Consider the following 17,414-nt stretch of genomic DNA (forward strand, 5'->3'; position numbering starts at 1 on the left):
AGTTCTATCCCTTGCTGTAAAAGTTTGGGGATGACAGTCTAGACAAATTCGGTAAAGGATTTCTCTCTTAACACTAGAAGCTGGAAATGTTTCAGTGGGAGAGGTGAATGCTTCAATACTGTAGCAAGCTGGCAGCTATTCCAAAGCGGTCACTAATTTTAATTCTTCCGAAGTGAAAGCTTTACATGGGGTGTAACCTTTAAAAACTCACTGGAAGCCAAACGTCTTGTTTCCAGATGATAAAACAAAAAAGAAAAGTCTCTACTTTATATGCCAGTTCTTCTTTTTTCTGGGATGCTGCTGCTGTCAAAATAGACAACTTCATGGGCAAACCAAACATAGAGCACCTGGTATTCAGTCTTGCAAGTAATGGAATGGATGGGAATTCTTCAAGACTAACAAGCCATCTTGGTGACGTTTTTACAGTCTGCTTTACCAGCTGTGGAGTGGCTATTCTTGATCACCATCATGACTATAAAAAATTTATCAGTGGTGCAAAACTGACTTTTTGCTTAACACTGTCCTTTTATTCTAGGTTTAAGCACATGGCCAAGCCACAGAGGGGTTGTGTGTGCCTCTTCAGAGAAAGCGATCCCGTGAACTAATACGTATGAAAAAGTTACATTGCACAAGTTATCCCTAGTAACCTTTCCCAAAACAATACCATAAGTGGGGATCTGAAAAGGTGGAGAGAGTCGAAAGCATAAGGACTGATAGCTTGAGTTTGATGGGCAGATTTAGCTTGCCTTGGTAGCCAGCCATTGTTTGTGGTTGCCATTGCCCCCCTCCTTTCCCAGGTCCTATGCATGCAGATAACTTAAGAAAGGAGTGAACTCAGTCTCTCCCTTCACACTGGGCTTTGGAGACACTCAGAAGAAGTAACAAGAGAGATTCTCCCTGCTACTGAAGGTATTTAAGGCCCCACTATGAAGTGAGAGGTGGATCTTTCCTTTTCTTCATGTTTTCTGTGCCTTCAGAGAATTTGGGAAAGGCAAGATCTATCTCTCCAGCTTGACTTGGTGCTACTTCTCTCACCTCCAGGTTTGCTACAATACATGGAGAAGTCAAGGAGAGATCTTCCATTGTGGTGGGCAGCCAGGAAAAGATTTATGATTATTGTTGTCCACCAAGCAAGAACATATGTGGACTTCTGCAGATGTTGACAAGGGGCCGACAGTATCAGAAAAGAGGGTTATGGCTGATTCTGCCACACTGGGTGGTATTCAAGCCTAGTCCTACTCAGAGTAGACCTACTAACTAACAAGCTCACTAATTTCATTGGGTCTACTCTGAGCAGGACTTAGTTGAATACAACTCTATCTCTTTCTTTAAAGGAAACTTCAAATGCACCAGTTAACCCCCCTCTCTCTAGTACTGAAAGTGCCTTCCAACTCCTGCTGCTGAGAAAAACCTGTCTCAAAGATATGTATTTTTTCCTCTTGGAAATACATTGATCAATTTTAACGTTCTGAAGAAAGGAAAACTTAAGCTGCCAGTTGCTTCCTTGTGCAAATGGGTTATTCTAGTCCTTGAGTGCACTTCTCTTCCCTGGTCTGTGAATCACCAGCAGGCAGAGTGGTAATTTTGGAAGACCAGCAGACACAGCAAACTGCTAGTTGGGGTTTGGTGACTTGCCCGCAGCCTGGCTATATGTGAAAAGGATGAATTAAAGGCAAAAATAGAAGTAAAGTGCTTTCTCTCCCTTCCCCCAACCCCGGAAAACATATAATCTCCCATATTGCTGTCTTTGGCTGCTTTGAAGAAGTTGGGAGGAAGCAGGGGAGAGAGCACTTGAAAAGGTTAAAATGAAGAAACCCTCAAACTTTAATGGGTTGTCCAGTAATAGAAATAAATGATGAGTCTAAAAGCCACAAATGGCGTCGTATAGAATATATGCATAAATCTTTGACTGACTTGGAAAGAAGTAGACGGGCAAATCTTGAGGAACATCATGCGTACTTCTTTCCATCATCATATGATGGATTGAGAGCTGAAAGCCCTGTGTTGGATGCCCTCAAGTGGAAAGAAATATCAAGAGCATAAGAAGAGCCCTCCTGGATCAGGCCAATGGCGCATCTAGTCCAGCATCTTCTTCTCACAGTGGCCAACCAGATGCCCGTTATGGGAAGCCCGCAAGCAGGACCTGAGCGCAAGAGCACTCTCCCCTCCTGCGCTTTTCAGCAACTGGTATTTTTAAATTTTTATTCAGGTAACAAAATGTATATGCCGTTTGATTGTGAAAAACCTCTAAGTGGTTTCCAAAAGCTTTAAGCGGCTTGCAAAGCACTTTTCTGGTATGCAAAAGTATACTTCCTCTGACAGTGGAAGTTGAACATAGCCGTCAGGATGAGTAGCTAATGATAGCCTTATCCTCCCTGAATTTGTCTAATCCTCTTTTAAAGCTGTCCAAGTTAGTGGCCATCACTGCCTCTTGTGGGAGCGAATTCCACTGTTTAACTAAGCGCTGTATGAAGACGTCCTTTCTTTTGTCTGTCCTGAATCTTCCAACATTCAGCTTCATTGGATGCCCCTGAGTTCTAGTGTGATTTAAAAATTCCTCTCTCTGCTGTCTGCAAGCCATGATTATTGTTATTGTGTAAGCAATATCTCATTGGAGTTTGAGTGTGAGCCAGTATGTTGCCAGTTCAATTCCTGCTTTCCCTATAGCAAGAGTTTCCCTAGGTGAGCAAGCCCCTTTTCCCTCATAGAATCGTAGAGTTGGAAGAGGCCTATAAGGCATCGAATCCACCCCACTGCTCATTGCAGTAATCCAAATTAGAGCATACCCACATTAAAGCATATCTCCTCCTTACCTCTCCCATCTGCAATATTGAGATGATAATACTGACCTTAAGAACATAAGAAGAGCTAGAGCTACCATTCCCAGAGTGGTTTAACAGTCAATCCCTCTTCCCAGGGAACTCTGGGAACTGTAGCTCTGTGAGGGCAATAATGAGTCTCTCGGCACCCTGAACAAACTACAGTTCCCAGGATTCTTTGGGGGAAGCCATGACTATTAAAGTGGTATGATACTGCTTTAAATGTATACTGTGGATGTGGCCAGAGTTCCAAGGTGGTGGGAGCCAATGAGCTTTTCCATTCCCAAAGTCCTAGGGTCTATCCATGCTTTATCCTCCAGTAATTCTTGGAGGCCTCCTTTATGGGGCCTCTCCTGTGGCAAGTCACCATTCACCCCCTAAAAACACATCAGATCATCCTTCCTTCCAACTCCTCTCCCCATCCAGGAAGAATATTCCCTGAGCGAGTTGTCCCGAGTAAGATACGTGGGGACCTTTTGCCCCTGAGGAAGATAATTTTGAAACATGTCTGGCAGTCCTCAATAAGTTGCTATTTTGGGGCACCACTCTGAAGCTTTCTCTCTCTTTCTCTTTCTCTCTGTTTTGTTTTTTTCTTGCTGAATCAGACCACAGGAACTTCTGGCAGAGCGTTTATTTTGCCACAATGGCCACCCAGATTGGTCTGGACACTGATAAGCAGGGCGCTACAGTCGTGGTCTTTAGCTGTTGCTTGTGCCAGGTTTTCAGAGGAATGCTGCCTCTATGCTTGTCAAAGTGGCCCTGTTTTGGTCTGGTTGTACAATGGGAAGATGGCACAAAGGCAGTGCTCTCCTGTCATCAGGGCTGTCTGTGGCAGCTACACCCAGTAGATGCCTCCCAGCTTGAAATAAAGGTGGTATTACACTCATCACCCGCATGGCCACTTCCTCCAGATTAGGTGGATCGCTGGATATGCACTTCTCTTGCATCCATTCAGAAGACACAAATACAGTTATTTGTATTTGTGTGTCTGTGTGTGTTTCTGTGCAACACCTAGCACAATGTTGGTACTTAATGTTAAACACTCATCTACTATATATTTTGGAAAATTGGTTGTCTGCCTGTTCGCTGTGCATTTGGACATCTCTTAAGATATCGCAACCAAATTTAGCATGTTGGTTCCAAAAAACCTGCCTATGTTTGGATACAGTTGGTTGCTATTTTGCACCAAGTTAGCAGGCTGAACCTTTCAAAGCTACACTGGTTTTAACCAAATTTTGCACGATGGTTCCTGAGATCAAGGAACAAATTTTCACCTATGTTTGGATAGAATTGGATGCCATTTTGCACTAAGATAGACTGAACCTTTCAAAACTGCATTGATGTTAGGAGTTAAGGGGTAGGAGTCAAGAGAATGGCCAACGTTACATCTGCATTGGCTCTGTGTATTTTTATTATATCTGCTTCATAGGTGTGGCCACAGTTTTCCCATCTGAGAACAGTGGATTTGGGATTTCGTACCTTGTAGTGCTGTTCTTAGATAGGAATCTGTGTCTTCTTTCACTGGACCAACCCTCATGTTGTGTTCTAGGTAGGAACGTAACTTGTACTACCCATATTTGAAACGTGGATATCTAACTATAGAACATGGATTCCCTACAGAAAAGCTAATGCTGTTTTCAACTGTGACTTAATCTTCTCCCATCTACTACTACTACTACTACTACTACTACTTATTGTTGTTGTTGTTGTTGTTGTTGTTATTAAATTTATATCCCGTCCTCCCTCCCAGAAGGAGCCCATAGTAGCAAACCAAAAATGAAAACATATTTAAAAACATCTTAAAACAAAACATCTTAAAAACATCTTTAAATTTTAAAAAAAGCTTTAAAAACACCTTAAAAAGCAATTCCAATACAGATGCAGACTGGGATAAGGTCCCTACTTACTAGGCTTGTTGAAAGAGAAAGGTCTTCAGTAGGCGCGGAAAAGATAACAGAGATGGTGCCTGTCTAATATTTAAGGGGAGGGAATTCCAAAGGGTAGGTACTGTCAAAGATTGCCCCCTGGGGTCCTTTGACCTCAGCAACCCAAGGGGGGTCTTTGCTTCCAAGAACAGTCCCAATTTCCTGGGCCCTGCTTCCCAGACAAACTCTCACCTTTCCAGGGCCAAGTTATACCCAGCGTCAGCCCTGGGAGGAGGTACACTGCCATCACCCCTTTTAACTAGCTTTCCACTCTGAGTAAGGGGAAACTCAGAGCACTAAATTAAATCCTAGAGCAGACCTAGTGTTAAACTCTTTGCTCTAGAGCATTAACCTAAATTAACCATCAGTTGTCAGTAGCTTCGTGGTCAAGAACTGGATTTAGAGTCATTCAAATAACACACACCAAATAGAGATGGTAGTTTATTTAAAAAGAAAGATACGTGTAAAAAAGAGAGCAGCATTACTTTTCTCTAAAGCCAATTACCCTCAACAGGGCTGAGCAAGAGATACATTTACATAACACTGGGAGAGATTCAAATAGACAAAGAAAATAACAAAGCTTACCTATCCTAGCTAATACTCACTTTGCAATCTGATAGCCTGGTTCCCGAAGGCTTTTACTGAAATCCACAGACAAATCGAGATAGTTGAAAGGGGGAACAAGAAACTGAAGGATCACCTTTCATTTTATGGGGTTTAACTGGCAATAGGGAGGGGGCCAATTGGCCATCCTAGGTGCCCCTTCCGTGATCACCTTCTTTGAAGAGAAGGAGGGCTAGACAGTTCACACCAAGCGGTCCCTGACCTGCAATACCCAAACTCTTGACTTTGATGTCAGGAAGCCGATAAGAGATAAAACCGATAAGAGATAAAACCGATAAGAGATAAAGCCAATAAGAGATAACAGATAGGACTCAGCTGCATCTTCTTGACATTAGCAATTTGCAGCTGTCCGACACTAAAACACTTGGGGTTCCTCAGCACAGAGTATCCTGGAGGTCTTTGCAACAAAGCCCCCCAGAATTCCCTCTGGTTGAGCCATTTTAGCTTGACCAAACGTAGCTATTCTTGACAGGTACCACTCCACTGAAGGTCCTCTTCCTATATTGTGCAGAACAGACCTCCTGATAAGATGGTCTCTGCAGGAGGCCCACACCTGCACAGTGCAGTGATCGACTGACTATATAAGGGGTAAGATGGTCTTTCAGGTATCCTGGTTCCAAGCTGTATAGGGCTTTATACACCAAAACCAGAACTTTGAACCTAGCCCGGTAGCTAATGGGCAGCCAGTGCCGTTCTTTCAGCACCAGGATGGCATGTTGGCAATTCCCAGCCCAAGTAAGCAGTCACACCACTGCATTTTGTACCAGCTGCAGCTTCCATACCAACCTCAAGGGCGGCCCCACATAGACTGCATTACATAATCCAGCCTGGAGGTTACCAGTGCATGGAGAACAGTGGTCAGGCTATCTCAGTCCACACATGGCCACGTTGTTTTAGCAGACAAAGCTGGTAAAAGGCACTCCTAGCCACTGAGGTTACCTGGGCCTCTAGATCCAGGAGCACCTCCAGACTATGAACCTGCTCTTCAAAGGGAGTACAACCCTATCCAAAGCAGGCAACTATGGAATTTGCTCCCACAAGACGCAGTAATGGCCACCAGCTTGGATGGCTTTAAAAGAAGATTAGACAAATTCATGGAGGGCAGGGCTATCAATGGCTACTAGCCATGATGGCTGTGCTCTGCCACCCTAGTCAGAGGCAGCATGCTTCTGAAAACCAGTTGCCGGAAGCCTCAGGAGGGGAGAGTGTTCTTGCACTCAGGTCCTGCTTGTGGGCTTCCCCCAGGCACCTGGTTGGCCACTGTGAGGATGCTGGACTAGATGGGCCACTGGCCTGATCCAGCAGGCTCTTATGTTCTTAACTGACCAGTTTAACCAAACTCAGGAACCATCAACTCACAGCGCCTCCATCTGAGGATTTAGACTCAGTTTATTGACCCTCATCCAGCGCACCACCGAGTTCAGGCACCACCGAGTTCAGGCACCACCGAGTTCAGGCACGGCCTCTCCCGTATTCTATTTCTTGATAATCTGTCTTAGTTTTTCATCATGCAACACCAACAAAATAAAAACTGAAAATCCTCTGAAATCTGGAGCAGTTTCCTTTGGTGACTAAGAAAGCAGCAATCATTTCTTTAAATCTGTTCCAGAGTTGTGGTTCCCTCAGGATATTAATCCCTGCTTTGTTACAATCTGGCTACTTTCCTTTGGGCCAGGTTATATGTGATTTATATTTTAAAGCATTCTATGGGTGGCTAACATGCTTTTCCATCCAACTTTTAAAATTTTTATTTTGTTAGCATGGTGTCAACATTAATTTTCACCGAGGTTGGCTGTAGAAACCCTATCCAAGTGCCTGGAGTCGGTGAGTGGCTAGATGGGAAGGAATAAGCTGAAGCTGAACCCTGACAAAACCGAGGTATTGTTCGTGGGAGACAAGGGAAGGTTGGGGGATGTTGACCTGGTGCTCAGTGGGGTACAACTGCCCCTGAAAGACCAGGTCCGCAGCCTCGGGGTCATTCTTGACTCCCAGCTGTCCATGGAGGCTCAGGTCTCGGCTGTGAGCCGGGCAGCGCTGTAACAACTCCATCTGATACGGAGGCTGCGCCCCTACCTTCCCAATCATATGCTCCCATCGATGGTACATGCCCTGGTCTCCTCTCGCCTAGACTACTGTAATGCGTTCTACACGGGGTTACCCTTGAAAACGGTCCGGAAGCTGCAACTGGTACAGAATGCAGCGGCTCGCCTGATTAAAGGCAGCTGCTGGCGAGATCACATCACTCCAGTGCTAAAGGAGTTGCACTGGTTACTGGTTGTTTTCCAGGCCCAATTCAAGGTGTTGGTTCTGACCTTTAAAACCCTGTACGGTTTTGGCCCAGTCTATCTGAAGGAGCACCTCCAACATCATCAGGGATGTCATTCAACAAGATCAGCCTCAAAAGGCCTTCTCTCTATCCCACCAGTTAAACCAGCTAGACTGGTGAGAACTAGGGAGAGGGCTTTTTCAAATGTGGCCCCCACTTTGTGGAATTCCCTCCCAAATGATCTCCACCATGCCCCCTCTATGATGAGCTTCCCCCGGGCCTTGAAGACCTGGCTCTTCAGGCAGGCTTTTGGGGTGGGCTAGGTTTTATTATTGTTGTTGAGATTTTTAATGCTTTAATGTATTTGTATGTTTTTATTTTGTACATCACCCAGAGTGGCTGGACAACCAGCCAGATGGGCGACTAATAAATTTAATAAATAAATAAATAAATATTTCAAGCAAAAATGTATAGGCTTTGACCCCAAGCGGCACGTGGGCTAGGGATGGGACAATCTGTCAATTTCAGTTTCTTATTTTTCCAGTCTTAAGTACAGTTCTTCACATTTCTACCCCAGTTTGCATTTTTTAAAAAGCAACTCATGAAAGTTTAGCAGCATTTTAGTGCAAAGTTTTTCTAATATACACACCTTTGCATGCAATGTTGCCTAATATACACATTTTTGCAAAGCATTTTTCTCTTGTATATTATGCCATTTTCATATTTATATGCATACTTTGCCCTAGTATATGCATTTCTGTACACATTACTTGGCTAGAGAACCACCTTACAAAATTCAGAGAAATATGAATTTGTAAGGATGATAGTGCTTTTGTTCACTGTTGTTTTGCAAAGTGCAAATTATGTAGGTTCACCTTTGAATGGGAAGTGAATCAAATTTATCCCCGATCCGTAGTGTGGGTAAACATAGGCTTTTTTTAAAAAATGTAACACTGTATAGTTAGGGCCTGGGATATTGGAAGGATTGCCTACTCCTGCGTGACTTTGCCTGTTAAATTCTTCCAGGGGGCTCTGTTCTGCTACCATCTGAAGGTAGAAGAATACATGGGGCAGGGCATTTCAACATTCTTATTTAAATTGTCTGTTGTGCTGTCGGATCCCCAGGATTTTGTTTTATAATCATGCTGTTTTTACTAAATAGATTGGTTTTAAAAACAAATGATGTTACTGGCTTTGTTTTTATTGTGTTTGTAAGTGGCTTTGAGGTTGACAACTAACATCTAAACATTTTATTTACATAAATGGCCCCATCCTCTTTGGCAGCAACCCATCTTCAGGTCGTATTTATCTAAACATAGCCCTTCACTCCTCTAAGTTTGGGGCATCTTCAAGCACTCCAGTTGCCTTGTGTTGTTACTGGGCTGTGTTATCAATATTAGCCAAGTCCTGACTGAGGAACTCTCTCAAATTTACATCTCTCTGCCAATCTCCATCTGTTGCCCTATTGCTTGCAGAGAGGGAAAGCTGACTTCTGCAAGGGTAAACAGATTTCATTGTTATCTGCCCTGAATTACAGGGTTTAATTTGTAGCTGTTATAACCACTGAGACCAAATGGTAAAATCTAAGAAGAAAAACAGATCAATGCATAGTATCCTAAGGGATGGTCTTATTGTTCTCTTCCTGAATTCTGGGGCTTAATTTGTAGCTGTTGTGGAAACTGATGTCAAATGTTGATGTCTGCAAAGTGAGCCAATGCTGCAAGATTGAAGAATTTGGCCCATCAGGTTAGAATATCTTCAGGTCTTCTGTGCTTAAATTGAACCAGGATTTGTCTGGGATTAGCCAGGGGTATAGTCATCCAGGGTTGCGGGGGGTCATCGACCCTTTACTTTTTTGGAAGCAGGGTCCCTGTGTACAAGCCAATCAGCACAAAAGGAGAGTGTGTTAGCCGCTGAGAAGAGGCTTCTCACTTGACAAACAGCATGCTTCCTTGTCCTTTGCGCGCTGTTCGGAGCCAACCAGAGTGAAAGGAGGTGAGTCAGCCACAGAGAAAACTCTTCTCAGTAGCTAAAACATACCTTGCCTTTCATGCTGATTGGCTCCTAGGGTAAGTGAGAAGTGAGCTTCATGGCAAAGTACCTTCATCTTCCAAACCTTTGTCCCACATTTAGCTTCATTTCAGAATTCTTAAAATCAAAAGGTTTCTGGCAACATTTAGTCCCCACAGAGAGAGATTTTTTGGGGGGGAGCCTATGCACACAGCAGTTTTATTCTGCTTCTGTCATTCTGTAATTGCAGAAGAGACGGTGAATCCTAGGGGTGTGGCTGTGAGGGAGCGTGGTGTGACTATCATGAAAGGACCCTGCACTTCTGAATTTGCCACTACACTACTGGGCTTAGCTCCAATAACAGTCATTTGTGTAAGGTCTCAGTCCCAAATGTGTGTAGAAATAATAGGATTTCATCCAATGCTGGCCCTACTCAGAGTGGTCCCATTGGAATAAATAGACATGCCTAACTTGGGTACATTAATTTCAGTGGGCCTAGCATTGGGTACAGCCCATAATGTCCCACTGACTTCTTCCTCAGATAAGGGGATACAGGATTGCAGTGGGAGTGTGTGGAATTTCTTTCTGTCTTTGTAAATTAAAATGTAAACCCCATCATTGTTCTCACTGTGAATTAAGCCTGGTCAGCAGCCGCATCTTTTCTGTAATATACAGAGCAGTCTGTTTCTGAGGCTGGTAAGACGACTCGAGGGATCATGACTCAGTGGTAGAGTACATACTTTGCGTGCAAAAAGATGGCAGGTTCAGACCTTACTACCTCCAGGTATGGTTGTGAAAAACCTCTGTCTGAAATCCTGAAGACCGTACTAAGCAAAATGGACCTATGGTCTGATGTGGTACTAGGCAGCTTCTTGTGTTCGATTCACACGGCATGTAGATCGTAAACCTATTTTTGATAGATGCAGTTAATGGCTAACATACAGCCTAGCCAAAAAAGAAACACTGTGTGCTTGAAAACGCTGATCATATAGCTTGCTGCACAAAGCTCTGCTGCCCACATGTGAATTCATGCTATCATATAATAGTCATGCGTCTGCCCCTGCTCCCATTTATAAGTGAGCAATCAGTAATCCTTCAAAGGAGTTAACGGATTCACTGGAATTTGTACAAGATTCCTTTTTGGTATGCTTCAAATTCAGTTTTGATGCTTGTTTCTTAGTCTTCATTAAGATTGTGGCCCGACAATGCTGTGGTGCTCACAGCTAGCGTTTAAGGGCGGCTTACTTTTAATATCCTGGTCTATATTTCTTAATATCCTGCAAAACACTTTTGGTAATGCTAATGCTGAACAGATTGTGTTGTATCCAGAGGGTGTGAGCTACATTTTTAAGACTGACATGACAGATTTCATCTTTCCTAATCACAGTTTGCAGCCAGTATCTGGCTGTCTTTGATTAGCGATTTGCATCCCATGCCTGGGTTATACTGCCAGGGTTAGGAGCTGATAGGAAGATGTAAATTCACTAGTTAATGCCACTTTAGACGTTTCTTTTTTAAATGGGAAGGTGGGATATAAATGTAACACAACCCTCTACTTGGAGAGGGGCATAACTAAGCGGTAGAACACCTATTCTGCATGCAGAAGGTCCCAGATTCAATTTCCAGCACCTCCAGTTAAAGCAGAGGTGAGGAGTCTTTCTTGGCCGGTGAGCCAGATCCTTATCTCCCCACCCCTTCCAGGCCAAATTTCACAGCTAGGAGGGCTCTGCCTACCTGTCACTCACCTGCACTTTGAAGCCCCAGTTGTTGGGACTTCAAAGCATAGTGCGGGGCTGTTTTGAAAGCCTTTTTGCAAACAGCCCCGTGCTGCTCTTTAAACCTCTGGAAGTCAGAGGTTCAAAGAGCAACATGGGGCTGCTTGCAAAAGGGCTTTCAGACAGCCCCTTGCTACTCTTTGAACCTCCAGTTTTCAGAGGTTCAAAGAGCAATGCTGGAAGAAGCAGTTTCAACCGAAACCACTGCTAAAATAGAGTGGGTTCCCCCCCCCCATTTACTCCTCCTGGAGCAAGCTTGGCCTGTGATCTGGAGGGTCCCCACCGCTGAGTTAAAAGTTTTCAGGATGATAGGACTAGGAAGGACCACTTCCTGATATCCCTGAGAGCTACTTCCAATCCAGCCAAGCAGCATTGAGCTAGCTTGACCTTGTTACAAGGCAGCTTTGTACATTTAGTAGGTGTAGTACCCGTTTCCTGGTTTGGGTGGTGGACACCAGGGGAAAAGAAAATTCCACACGTGAAGGAAAAGTGACAGAGTGGCCTCTTGTTCATCCCAAGCCCCACAACTTTCTGAGAGCTGGTGTAGGGTAGTGGATAAGAGACTGAGCTATGAAGTCCCTGGTTTGACTCTCGCTTCTCCCATGAACTCACTTGGTTGCTTCAGGCAAACTACTGTGTCTTGTCCTCAGTCACCCCATCTGCAATATGGGGGGGGATCATAACGCTGACCTGAATTACAGGGTTGTTATAAGGTAAGGATTATGACTAGATAACGTGTGTCAAGTGCCTTGAACACTTAAAAGCACTAAACCAACAGGGTGCCCTCCGGATGTTTTGGATTGCAGTTCTCATCATTCCTGGTTATTGGCCATGCTGGCTGGAACTGATGGGAGTTGGCGTCCATCAGCATCTGGAGGGCACCATGTTGGCTACCCTTGCACTATACTAACATTAAGTGTTGTTATTATACTTTCCTTTTCACTGATGCAAAGATAACTTTGTGTGTGGGTGTTTTGTGTTGTCTTTTCCCCTTTCCAAAATAGTTGTGTGTGTTTTTTAAAATTAGAATATTACTCAGATCTCCTTTTCAGAAACAATTACCCTGGGCTTCAGGTGACTCAACTGAGTAGAAAACCAGGCTGGGAACATCTGAGTTTGGCCTGGTGGGATTTTATTTTCTGTTGGCTCACTTTATGGTTCCTGTAAGCCAGCTGGGGGAAGGCTGCTATAAGCAGATTTACAGCTGTAGTTGTAGTGGGCCGTGTCCAACTACCAAGTGGGGATAAATTAATACCTGTTGCACAATGTGTGGCAAGCAACAGTTTGACCCTCCACTAGGGATAGGGGAGCAATTTGATTCAGTTTGCATTTAAAGCTGAATTTATCAGATTCGCACTTTCCAAAACAACCTGAGAACTGAAACACAGCCATCCTTTGGAATTCACACTTATTTTGCAGTGCAATTCTCCAGCCAAAGTATGTTTACAAAAATGTATATATTAAGGGGAAATGTGCTTAAAAAGGATAAATGAGTGAAAGTAACAAAATGCATTATATTAGGAAGAATTGCTTGCAAAAATGTGTGTATTAGTCAGAACTGTATACAAAACCGTGTGTATTAGGAGAAATTAGCACTTAAGTGCAGGAAGAATTGACAGATACTTCCATCCCCTCTGCTGACCCTGGGCATTATTATGTATTCATTTATACTTTTATCAAGCATCTTTAAGAAAAGAAAGGAAGGATCAAGTCAGTGTCCCAACACTTTCAGCAAAGCAATCCTAATAAAAACTTTATTAAAGTTTTTTCCTGAAAAAAATTAAAATCAGAAAAAGCCATCCCCCCACCAAAAATATTATTCCATTTTTCCCCTGGGCCTTCACATCTATACTTTAGTTATTCAGCTTGTATTGTCCCATGGGGAGGAAAGGCACAGTTTCATTTCTGCTTAATACATCAAACATCTTGGGCTGCCTTCAAGTAGAAGATTTGAAGTCTAAAAACAAGCTTGCAGGGGGCCCTACGCTGAATCATATACTGGATTCATTTATCTGACAAATGAAGAGGAAACAGAACTTTGCAAAGCCACCCAGTTCACCAGATTTTCGAATTAACATTACAGAGACCACAGGGATGCCTTTGAAAATGACAGCCTTGGTGTTCTCCTCACCTGCTTCGTAACATCTAGTTCAACTTCCTTCACGTCTTGATACCATTACAATGTGCCCTTCTCCACTCCTTCTAGCCTAAGATGTGCAGCCAAGGTAGGGAAATGCACATCATATTGATGACAGGGCATGAAAGTCGATTGTACTAAAGATGATACAGAGGCGGAGCTGGACAGAGGGCTGCCAAGGGGCTCAGTGGTTGAGCATTTGCTTTCCCTGCAGAAAGTTCCATGCTCAATCCCCAGCATCCCCAGGTAGGGCCTCCTGCCTAGATGGACCAGTGGTCTGATTCAGTACAAAGCTCCTATGTTCCTATTTTTACTAGCACCTCTGTGTTCTTTGTAATGTGTCATGTGTGTTTCTACATTTTCACCCTAAACCAGAGGCTTAGGTTACTTTCTTTATTCCCTTCTCCACATACATACAAATCCTCCCCCCTTTAAAAAAAACCTCGAGTTTTTCTGAAGACATTTTGAATTCTATGCTATCTTGGCAACATATGAAAATGGTTATTTTTGTCCAGGATCCAATTGAAGCTGGAAACGTGCTGATGTTTGGCACCTTGGTACCATTACTATAAAGCCAGCAGTGCTGTGAAAGAAAGAAGTGGTGAAGTGTGTGGCTTCTTCACACAATGCAAAGCATGCTTCCTGGATAATGAGGGATTCTGTGTGGTTTCTCTCTTGCAGTTCTCTGCAATTGTCAGATAATGGTTTTGGCAGAACTCATGTTCTTATTGCTTTAAATGCACACTCCAGAAAGCAGCTCAGTGGCACAGATGAGTGCTGGATGCTGTCTCATCTCTTGCTACATGTGACACAAGCAATCTCCAGGATAAGAAGACATTTATGTATATCCCCCACCCCAGTCCTCAGACATAGACATTGCTATACCTGGTTCCAAATGTCCAGCTGTGGAAACATGGCTAGGTTGGTGCAAACTTTGCAAGCCTTCAGGTTACTGAGAACTCTTTATCAGATCAAATGGAAAGATAGCTAAAAGTTTAGGTTGTACAGATATGTTAATAGATGGCAGTCAACCATACGGGATTTGGCACGTTCCTTTTTAATACACAGAACTGCAGCTAGGAAGCTGGTTGGTCAGGTATGTTCCTATGAGTCTAGTTTGTCAGCAGAAAGATCAGCATGACCTCTTCCCTCTCTTCTGTAATAGATGGAGCTTGTTGAGATTGGTCCCACACTGTAGAGAATAAGTGGAAGATAACACATTTTGTTGAACCAGTTTAGTTAAGATAGGAATAATAATATATCCACCCTCTTCACTCTGAGGTCCTAGGACAGGTTACAACAATTTAAAATACATCCTTGAAAACAATGTAAAACAACTTATCACAAATTTGCAAGTTTTTAAGTTTCACAAATATCTTTTATCAAGCACATGGTTGTTATTTTGGCAGTTGCATGTAGGATTGTTGTTTTATGCCTTCAAGTCGATTACGACTTATGGCAACCTTATGAATCTCTCTCTGTCTCTCTCTCTCTCTATATATATTCATAGGGTTTTCATGTATTCAGAGGTGGTTTACCATTGCCTTCCTCTAAGCCTATGGCACCCGATATTCCCAGGCAGTCTCCCATCCAAGTACTAACCAAGCCTGACCCTGCTTAGCTTACGAGATCAGGCATGTTCAGGGTAGTATGGCAGTAGATGTGTGTAGGATTAGGGTGATAATTATCAGTATTATGTTCTTACTACCTTCAAAAGTGTGTGTGTGTAATGGGAGCATTTTTTTATGTTTCCTAATTCTGTTTCCTTGTAAATCCTGGGTCCAAAAGTTTGCTTCTTAAAGAGTTTGTTCCTTCATGTCAGAGAACAGAATCCTCCTCTATAGAAGCTTCCAGCTTAGTGCTGGAGGGGAAGAAAAAATCTTGCTTCCAGAAGTTGGTGTTGGGTTATTTTTTTTCTAAATGAATGAATGAATAAGCAAGCTTTGTTTTAGTCTAATTAGTTTTCAAGTAAATGCAAATACCTGGGCTTTTCTGCTTATTCATTGGGCAAGAAGAAGCTGATGCTTCATGAGGTCACTGCATAATAATGTAAATGAAAGATTAAACTGGAGCCTACTCAACTTTTTGAATTCACAGTTGGATTTGAAATGCCTTGGGAATTAAGTGACCTTGGGTTTCTCTTACTGTAAAGGTTGTCTTCAGAGAGCTGGCTTCCCTCTTGGAGTTCTCTGGAGACTGTCACTTCATCAAGCTCAAGGCACTCTGCAAGGAAGAAAATTCCGGCACCCTTTTTACAGGCACCAAGAAAAAGAAAATACAGCAGTACCATTTTATAGCATACAGTTAAAAGCAGTTTATTCTGCCAAGTACAGTTCAGTCCTTCCAAACATTGCTAAGTTTGTGTTCATTTAATTGGCTGCTGCACACATTGATATATATCAATATCATAGCCTAAAACGCTTCTCTTATAACATGCATTAACAAATCTGTCCAAAACATGCTAACGGTTAGATCCCCCAGTATTTGAGACTTGTCATAGGTCAGCTGTTTTAAAGATGGCATAAAAACCGCTGCTATCATAGGAACATAGGAAGCTGCCTTATACTGAGTCAGACCATTGGTCCATCTAGCTCAGTATTGGCTACACCGACTGGCAGCAGGGCTGTCTCTCAGCCCTACCTGGAGATGCTGAAGATTGAACCTGGGACCTTCTGCATGCAAAGCAGATGCTCTATCACTAAGCTACAGCTTTTCCCACTATCACTACAAAGGAAGCACTGATAACCTCTCTCTCTAGGCCGGAATTTGAGCCACAAGCTGTTGTGTAATTTCTGTATTCAGCTTCTTGAATATTCTTGGAGGTAGTCTTCCTGATGTTTGGATTGTTTTAATCGTTTTGGGGTGCTGTACATTTTATCGTAATATTGCCTTCATAGAGTTCCTTGGTAAGGTAGTTAATACATTTTATGAACACAATATCTCTGTATACTTTAAAACAGGTGTGGTGAATCCACAGGCCAGTTACAGTCTGCCAGGCCATGGCAAAATTGGGCACCTCTTCTTTCCATTGCAGTGCTGATCAGAGAGGTTTAAACCCCTGCTTGCAGTCTGCACTACAAGAGGAGTGTGGTGTTCCCATATGTATGTGTGAGAGACCACATTCACACTGTACGTTTAAAGCACTATTGTTCCACTTTAAACAATCATTGTTTTCCCCAAAGAATCCTGGAAACAGTAGTTTGTTAAGGGTGTTTAGACTTGCTAGGAGACCCCTATTACCCTCGCAGAACTACAGTTTCCAGAGTTCTCTGGGAAGGAGTGACTGTTAAACCACTCCAGGAACTGTATCTCTGGGAGGGTGATAGGGGTCTCCTAGCAGCTCTCAGCCCCCTAAAAAAACTACCCTTCCCAGGATTCTTTGGGGGAAGCCAAGACTGTTTAAAGAGGTATAATAGTGATTTAAATATATGGTGTGAATGTGGCTAGTGTGGTGTGTGCCTGCTTGTGTGTGAGGCTGTGTGTGTGCACTCTTGCAGTTGCATGTGTGTGGTCTGCCTGTGTGGGTTGTGTGTGCTGTCTGGTCACGGACAAGTGATATGCAGCCCTTAGGCTGATAAAGGTTAACCAGATCTGGTTTTTCATTTCATTTCTGTATCGCCTCCTATGAAGCATCTCGAAGCAATTTCACAATACAATAAAAACATAGATAAAGCAGTTGCCTATATAAAAACAGCTAAAACAATTGCATTGTATAAAAACAAATTCAGATCCAATACAAATACTAACTCTGCTAAAAGCTACCTTTTGGCCTTCCGGCTTGGCTCTCATGGAGACTTCTGCTCTGCACTCATCTTCCGCTTTGCTTTCTGGCCTGTTCAAGAAACAAAATCCAAGGCA

At 43.2% G+C, this 17,414-nt stretch overlaps 1 protein-coding gene and 1 long non-coding RNA gene across 4 annotated transcripts in view; one reads left to right on the top strand and one right to left on the bottom strand.

The window, feature by feature from the left end:
- Positions 1-17,414, top strand: part of CHSY1 (chondroitin sulfate synthase 1) — a 118,799-nt gene that overhangs the window by 82,585 nt on the left and 18,800 nt on the right. The window lies entirely within an intron of this gene.
- Positions 13,226-17,379, bottom strand: LOC133369652 (uncharacterized). Its single transcript, XR_009758939.1, has 3 exons — positions 17,319-17,379; positions 15,702-15,804; positions 13,226-14,748 (listed from the first exon to the last, which is right to left on the bottom strand). It is a non-coding gene; the product is annotated as an uncharacterized LOC133369652 (long non-coding RNA).

The sequence above is a fragment of the Rhineura floridana genome, chromosome 14 (assembly GCF_030035675.1).
Source record: "Rhineura floridana isolate rRhiFlo1 chromosome 14, rRhiFlo1.hap2, whole genome shotgun sequence".
NCBI lineage: Eukaryota > Metazoa > Chordata > Lepidosauria > Squamata > Rhineuridae > Rhineura > Rhineura floridana.